The sequence below is a fragment of the Lupinus angustifolius genome, unplaced genomic scaffold, assembly GCF_001865875.1.
Source record: "Lupinus angustifolius cultivar Tanjil unplaced genomic scaffold, LupAngTanjil_v1.0 Scaffold_164_6, whole genome shotgun sequence".
In the NCBI taxonomy this organism is placed as follows: Eukaryota; Viridiplantae; Streptophyta; class Magnoliopsida; order Fabales; family Fabaceae; genus Lupinus; species Lupinus angustifolius.
The window spans coordinates 241,272-250,695 of NW_017726231.1; positions in this window are offsets into that span (position 1 = coordinate 241,272).

Genomic DNA, 9,424 nt, shown 5'->3' on the forward strand with positions numbered 1-9,424 from the left:
CAGATTTTGGCACAGTTTGAATTAGTTTATAGGTTTGCTAAGATTCTAAGAGAAAGGTATATCCTAAACATCTAATGTGCACTTAATACAAAGCCAAAATAGCATAAAAGCATATACAAGCAAGAATACATTTTACAATTAAGACTACATGCAAATTATGGCGATAAGTGAACTTTTAGGATTATCTAGAAATCAAGCATGCATTCAAACACTTAGGTAATATGTCGGATACCAATCGTTAGGATAATATTTATCACGATATTAGGTTACCTCACATGCTTTACCTCGTATTTATCAAGATGTTTGAAGTTTGCCATATTTGATGTTTTCTTTGGCCTTTCTTCAATTTGTGATTCTTGTCCTTTTCTTGCATAGAATATCAATTCTTGAAGTATTTATCCTCATTTGTACCTACAAAACAGTAAGCATACCATTCGTCTCCTCTTTTGGAGATGACTTAATCAAGCATTAAATTTGCATAAGCTTTCAAAAAACATAATTTTGGTTAAGTTTGCATTAATGTGAGATTTAACTAGTTGTGCTTCAACATGATTAGAAAATCCTTAATGGTGTTTCTACATTTACTTATCAATCAAAATATGGTTAAAGGATTCATATACTTATTCAATAATATCATGTTTGCATTTGAGAGCATGTAAATGTGAAACATAAAGCATTAGGCCTAAAAATGATTTNGGATATCATGATTCTTGAGTTTATGGCCTTGCTAGGATTTCATTTTATAATATATCTATGACACATAAGTATGTAATGCTTGTAGTTAAGAAACGATACATTGTTTTACCTTTGTTTCACAATGCTTCCTATCTTCAAGTATTTGTGATGACAAGTTGGTCATATGTGTCATAGTCTCTTTTACTTTGGTGCAAAGTCAAAGAAGTTTGATCTTCTCACCTTCTTATGTGCCTAGAACACTTGCTTCCCATATGAAAGTTGAAGTCCATATGTCTTTAGGCACACCTACAAACACACAATTACTTGCTTTTCTTGGGTACCCAACTAAGCTTGGGTCCCTTGATGTTAGTAGCTTGGGGAATTTGTTTCTTAGTAATCCACATACAATTTCCATTTGGAATATCCTGCATTCTAACATTACATGCATTCAAGGTATGACCACACAATCCATAATAAAAGCAAGTAGGTGATTCACGATGTGAAATTTTCAGAATATTTACTTGTGTCTTGTGAAATATGTTATTTGCATGCATATATTCCAAACTAGACTTAATCCCATCATTTTTATATGTAGCAAGTAAGTTGTTTGAATTATGATAACTAGATGTGAAATTAACAAGTTTATTATTTAAGACATTATGTTCATTTTTCATGAAAATGTAATTTTCACAAATAGATATCACATTTAAGTTAGAAGTACAATCACATGAAGAGTTAGCATATTTAGCATCTAAGGTTTCATTGTCAATTTTCAGCATATCAATGAAATTTTGCAATTCACATATTTTCTTTTCATGATCTAAAATTAACCTTTTGCTATTCATGCACTTTTTAGCTAACATTTTAAGTTCTTCATGCATTTCAACATAAGCATCATATAGCATGTTATACGTGAGAGATATATCAGAGTTTGAACTAGAATCGTTTGAGTATACCTCACTAGGCTCATTTTGCTCACTTACTTCACAAGAGTTCGAAATGATATATGCCTTTTTAGATTTGATTCTTCATCTTTCGAGATGCTTGTTGACGAATCATCATCTTCGGGTTCATCCCAAATGATATATGCCTTTTTAGATTTGATGTCCCTAGAGTCTTTCTTGCAATCTTGTTCAATCTTCTTGGAAGTGGTAGGGCATGTGTTCCTCATGCATCCTACTTTCCCATTCATATGGCAAGATGCATTGTGTTTGGGATTCTTACTCATCTTGATCGAACTATCTTCATCTTCCTTGTGAAACTTCTTCATTCCTCCATTCTTTCTTAGGTACTTTCTGAATTTTTTGATAAGGAGGGACATGGCTTCCTCATTCGTGTCGGAATCGGACTCACTATCATCAAATATGTCCTTTTGACTTCTTGCTTCTGATCTTGTTGCTTTGAAGGAGGTTTCTTTAATGTTCTCGTCCATTTGTTCATTGAGTGTCAAACGTCTTAACTCTTGCTCATGTTCTTTAAGTTTTCCAAATAGAGTTGCGAGCGTCATTTGTTCCAAGTCCTTTGACTCCATAACGGTAGTCACCTTGGGTTGCCATTTCTTGTTTGGACATCTCAACACTTTAACAGTTACTTCTTGTTTGGCAGATGATTTATCTCATGCAATGAGATGATTAATAATATGAGTAAATTGTTTTTGTAAATAGACTCATGTGAAAACATGCGAAACAATTCATACTCATGCATCAATATATTCCATCTAGAACGTTTGACCTCACTAGTGCCTTCGTGGATCACTTGTAAAGTGTCCCACATTTCTTTGGCACTATTGCACTGAGAAACTCTAAAGAACTCATCGTATGAGAGTGTGGAGGTTATAATGTTTTTCGCTTTCAAATCAAATTGCACTTTTCTCTTTTCCTTGTTGGTAAAGAGACTTCTAGGTTTCTCTTTCGTTTTTTCATTCACTACGTGTAGTAGAACGAAAGGTCCATTTTCCATGGAATCCCAAATTTCCGTATCGATGGCCTCAATAAAAATCCTCATTCGGATTTTCCAGTAGGAGTTCCCCTCGCCATGAAAATCGAAGGGCATTCGATGGATGGGCCATCGCCGCTAAACTGGTTAGAAGAGCCCATGGTAAAAGTGTCTAGGGTCAACGATCTAAGCGGCTAAGCTAGCACGGTCGTACTAGCTCTAATACCACTTGTTGGGTCCCATGGGACTCTACCACTCACCTAGAGGGGGTGAATAGGTGATACGGTACACAATGACCGTCGCTCGATAAACACATAAATTATACAAATTTACACACTGTTTAATTGATTAATTACAGACTTAATCGATTAAATCATACGCTCTTAATCGACTAACTACTCAAATTAATCAATTAATTCGATCTACTAATAATCAATTATCTAAACTAATTAATCGATTATCTAGTTCATTTGCAGTGTAAACAGAATTCTTTCGATCATCTAAGATTACCAAGATTCAACCAAACTTACATGCAATTCTACAGACAATTAAGAACAGTAAATGCACAATACAGATATGCAATTATATGCATGTTAAGTTACGTAAATCAAGTAATGCAGAAATGTAAAAAGATTAGGGAAAGAAGAATAAGACTCAGCTTTTTATCCTGGTTCGTTTGATGTCCATTGCAAACTACATCCAGACCTGCCCTCCTGATCTTGGGAGATTTTATCTTTACTATGGAATCTTCAATGTTTCTTATAAATACAATTCCAATACAAGAATCAAGATGCTCCTTTCTTGGATCTTAATCCCCTATTTTGGTTTGACTACAAAGCTCGCCCACTAGGATACCTCATCGTTCGCGACTCTAGCCCCAGCCTAAGTATCGCTTACAACCGAGACCTCTTGCTTCTCGTGAAGACACCTACCTAACTACAGCTAGGGTTTTCCCAAACCTATTATCTTTCTTTGGTGATAAAACACACCAAGAGAACGTGTTGTTGCCTAAGTCTAACAAAAATACTTCAAGTTACATATGCACCTCAATGTGCATATTTTACAATCTTTTATGAATCTAAGAACCCCTAAAAGATCTCACAAATACATAACTACAATGTGTGAGATGTAGGCTTCTTTTTCACATATTTGACAATGAAAGCTCAACGGGTATCTTGTAAAGATTCACCCTTTTATTTTCTTGAAAGAACACTTAGAAAATCTTTGCTAAAAATATGAAAGTTTGAGCTTTAGATCTTCTCAATAAAGTGTAAAACTCTCTGTTTTCGAAAATGTGTTATAACCCTCTAAATCAATATTTTCCAATATGATCTATGTTATATTCATTGTTATTAACCAATATGAACCTTAATCGATTAACGGGTTTCTGCAAAATAATAGAAAACATAAAAAATTATCAATTTAATTGATTAACAACTGATTTAATCGATTAACGGATATCTTATAAGCTTAATCAATTAAAAAATGATTTAATTGATTAACATGTTCCCAAAACTTAATCGGTAAATATGACTCCTAATCGATTAAATGGTTTTCTAAAATATATTTTTAATGATGAATGAACCTCTTACATGGTTTGTAAAAGTATGACGCGTGTCTTTGAATGATGTATGATTTAAAACTCTTTTTACATGCATTCAAAACATATTATCATGTATGTATACATGTGCATGTAAATCATGTATGTATGCATGTAAGTCTCATTTTAGTTGTGATTGATTTTAGCTTGTGAGACTTTCATTAGGGTTCATCCTAGCCTAGACTCTTACTAAGCAAACATCTTAAGACCTAATAAAGATATAAAAATACTTAACCCCTAGATCTTCTTTTGAATGCTTTGCCTTGTATGTATTTTAGTCTTGACTTTATCGTTGATACTTGTTGTTTGTTGATTTTCTCATCCTCTGAAGTTTGTCCATCAACATTTATGCATGTTGCCAATCCTTTGCCTTTATCACTCTTTTATCGTCATCAACCTTTGTGTGTCGTTTGTCTTCATCAAAATATTATATGATGCATGTTTGCCTCTTTAATCTCGCATTCATATGTGCTTACATCTTCACCAACATGGATTAGAAACCCAGGAGCAAATAAATTTCTGGAATTAAGAGGTAAGATTTATCCTTCGCTCATTCGGGAATTCTATAGCAACTTTAGGTATAAGGATGGGATTTATTCATCGATGGTAATGGGAAAAATGTTAGTTTTGGATGAGAAATTATTTTTGGATGTTGGAGGATTATAAAGTGATGGATCCATGCTAGGAGATTGCAACAATGAGTTATGGGACTCATTTGATGTTGTTGAAATGTATAAGTCATGCTTAAGAGGACATCACTTGTTTGCACAAGGAGAATTGACCAAAGCAAGGTCATTATCCATTGAAAACCAACTCTTGCATTATCTGATTGTGTATATTTTAGTTCATAGAAACACCAACCACGCTCAACACACAATCAACGATCTCAACCAAATGTTTGCCATAAGGGAAGGCATTGCGGTAAATTGACCTTCTGAAATTTTAAAAGTGATGAATGGAATAGCTTCATCTTCATCAAGGTTGCTTGCCTATAGGATATTCATCTCCCGTGTCATTGACTACTATGAAATCGACATGTCAGATGTGGATACAATGACTACAAATTCTCGAGAGCACCTTGTCGATGATAACCTTATTCACAAATTGGGCATATACAAGTTTGGAAATATCAAGAGGATCATAATTCCAACGAGAATGAAGACTTACAGGGTGCATATTTTGCTAAAAATCCTCGTGAACCAAACCCCGAGAAACCACAATCCGAGACAAATGTTGAGCCTCAGGAACCATCTTTTGGACTTGCACACTTGGATACTATGGAACATCGCCTAAATGCACGAATTGATGGCCATTTTCAGTCTTTGAGAGACTCTATGGCAATTGAGTTCTAGAAGTAGTAAGAGAGGCTATCCAAGGAGCTTGACCATATCATCTTCATTGTGCGTTCCATACATGGCTACTCATCACCACCACCACCTCAAGAATAGCCTAGATAGGATTTTCTAGAGTCTAGGGTGTGTGTATATAATTTTGAGATTGTATTTTGTTGTTGGTTATATTTTGTTATGAACTTCCTATGTACTTGATGCATTTTCTTTGTAATTTATCGTGATCTTGTTATTAACCTCGATTATGTTTGAACTATTGTGTGAGCTTTTGACTATATCTAGCATTTGTATTACTTTAAATTGAATGGTTAATATGTACATTATGTGAATTATCATATATACCATTAATCATTCTATGTTACACTTTCCAAATTACACAAATGAATATATCTTGTAATTCATTTCTGCCAGATTTTATATTAAATAATCAATTAACTTCGTGCATATAATCGATTAATGATAAAAACTATGCACCTGTTTAATTCTTCTGAGACCTCTTAATTGATTATCCTTGATTACTTAATCGATTAAGACTAGTAAATTTTTAAAAATCTTTCCTTGCTTTTGGCTATTACTATCATATAATATCATAGCATTTTGATCATATCAAAAGGGGGAGAAAATGTTGTTTGAGCTATTTTGCAGGTTCTATTAAGCTTTCACATGTAATCTTGAAATGCTACCCTTGTATCACCTCTTACATGGTTTGAGGGGGAGAACAAAGTGAGGGGGAGAAGCGCATTCTGATTCAACCATTGTAAACACATTATGTCCAGCATCAAGCCATCAAACAAAAGATTTGTTTTAAAGTTTGACATCATCAAAAAGGGGGAGATTGAAATGGAAAATTGTTAAAGGATACCATCAATGATTAACCTACTTAGTTTTTATGAAGACAAGGAGTTAAATGGAAGCTTGAATACTTGGACATCACCATAAACAACATGACGGATACTCAATGTCAATGTCGTAGAACTTAGGATTGCTTTATAAGTCTAGAGTCCTAAGATGTTTGCCTAGTGTTGAGTTTAGGTTAGGTAAAACCAAGATGGAAGTCTCACAAAAGTCTAAAATGAAAATCATATAGGTTGAGGCATTATATCTAAGTATATATATATATATATATATATTATATGATAAGTAAGATTCCTGAATTTGCATTAGGCACACATGGTTTTTGTGCATAAAAGAATCGTCTATGTCAAAATCATGTGTTGCATATTCTTTCATCATATAAAATGTTTATGATGCATTTAAGAAAAGCCATTTTCATATATATTAATCGATTAACTTGATTGATAATCGAGTATATCTTGTTGAAATTCGTTAATCGACTATGGGATGGTATAATCGATTAAAAGGAGTTATAGTAGCTAACTTCCTAGGATTTATAGCTTATTAATCGATTAAAGAGTTTGATAATCGATTAAGCCATAACTGATAAATGATTTTCATAAGCATGTTAATCAATTAATGTGGTATATAATCGATTAACATTTGTTTCACTCAGTTATATATAAAAGCTGTTATTTTAACAAATGTGCATAATTCATAGATTTCAATTTTTACATTGAGAAAAAGAGAAAACCCAAGATTCTCATAGCTGAATTTTCAAAGCATCTTGTTTATCTTTGAAAGATTTCTTGCATAGTTTTCTTAGAGAAAAAAGAGATTTTATTTTCATAGTGCTATAATTTTTCATTCATTTGAAAACCCCTGCATAAACTTCACATTTAGTTTAAGGCTGGTTGTGAGATTTTTGTAGAGGGTTGTAGAGCTGATATTAGAGTTTTATCAGCGCATTAAGTGTGTAAATAACTCAGCAATTATTCTGTTATGCAAGGATCATTCTCGTGGTGGTGTTAGTATCATCACATTAGAGAATTGGTTGTCTTCGCGAACCAGGGAATCTTGATCGAGCGATACTTCGTCTTGGGCAAGATTCGCGAATAGTGTCGTATCCTAGTAGGCGTATAGAGTGGTCAAACCGAGTGTGTAGGCTCAACGAGTTCAAGAAGAAATTTCTTGCTAGGTGTATTGGAAGAATGCGTGTAATCAAACATTTGTTTCCGATAGTGAAGAAAAATCTCTCAATATCATAAAGGGAGGCCTTGATGTAGTTTGCAAGTGGACCCGCAAACGAACCAGGATAAAAATCCTTGAACACTTTCTCTTTCCCTATCTCTTTTATGATTCTGTCTTTATTTGTTTTCTGTTTCAATTGCATTCTATGATCTGTGCTAATTTTGATAATCTGTGTATAATCAAGAATCAATTTAGGATAGTAAAGATCAATAATCATCAATGTTTTCATTGCAATAATAATCTATTTATCAAAGAATCAAGAATCAACATAATCGATTAACGCTAACCATAATCGGTTAAGACAATTGTCCATAATTGATTAATCATGTTATTAATCGAAGAACTACAGCAGTTTTCTGTTCTGCGTATAAATCAGAAAAGTGGGATTAGTGATCCGCTACACCTATTCACCCACCCTCTAGGTGTGTTTTACCTTACTGGTACCCAATAATGCTTTAATTTTGATTTAGGATGAGAACTAGATGAAGATCTAAAGGAAGAAGACAAAATGCAGAGATTTAGAGTTTTAGAATTTGTTTGAGAGTTGGATTTTGGAGGGGAAGGAAGGGAAAGGGAAGGCTTGGGAGTCATCTCACAAGTGTATTTTATGGCTCCCAAGCCTTCCATTTCCATTCCTTACCCTCCAAAATCCAACTCCCAAACTAACCCTTAGAGTTTAGACCAAAAATGAACTAGGAAAAGTTCGTGAAACTGATTAATGACAAATTTAATCGATTATCGATGTTAAAAAATTTGCCATTTTAATCAATTATGGCAATAATTAATCGATTATGTAAAAACAATTAATGTCCAGGTAATTGATTGAAACATAGTTAATTGATTAATAGTTTTAATAAGTAGCTTAGGCAATCGATTAAAGTAATGCAGAAATTATCTAAATTGAGTACAATTTGAATTGGTTCAGATATTTGCTAAGACACTACTAGAAATAACCTATCCTAAAGACTCAAAGATACATAATCAGAACAACATGAAGTCAATTAAGCACAAATAACATGCATTCAAATAAAAAATTAGAAAGGCATATTGCAAGATCACAAAAGAACGTTATCAAGAACTTAAAGCAAGCTAACTTAGATATGATTCATCAAGTATACCAAGTTTTTGTTAGGTATCAGTGGCTAAAATACACCTAGAAGGGGGGGTTGAATAGGTGTAGCGGTCAGAGTATCCGCTTTTCGCAAACAACAAATAATGCTGAAATAACCCCAGATTAATCGATTAACAGAGAAAGAATAATCGATTAACGTAAGCAATTTAATCGATTAAAATAGCTCAGATTACACAAACAGATTCGGTTTCTTGCACGACAAGCAACTGAGATCAAAGCAAATATACAGAGCTAACAGATATATCAGAGTTACAAAAGTATAGTATAGAAACAGATTATTACAATTAAAACAACTATACAAAGTAATCGATTAAAGCAATAAAGAGAGAGAGGGAAAGAAAAGTGTGCAACACGATTTTTATCCTGGTTCGTTTGCGGGTCCACTTGCAAACTACATCCAGGCCTCCTGGCAGATCTAGGAGATTTTTCTTCACTAAAATTGAAATAACGTTTTACAAACAATTCTTCCAATTACAACACTTAGACTCTTTCTTGAAACTAAAGAACCTTATCCCTTGGTTTGACTCCCTTCCTACCGCCCAAGAAAACCTTTCTTGTGGTGTAGCCCCAGCCAAGAACCTATTCTTTCTACCAAGAACTCTAAGCTAATGAAGATACAACACAATCTCGTTGGTGGTAAGACACCTT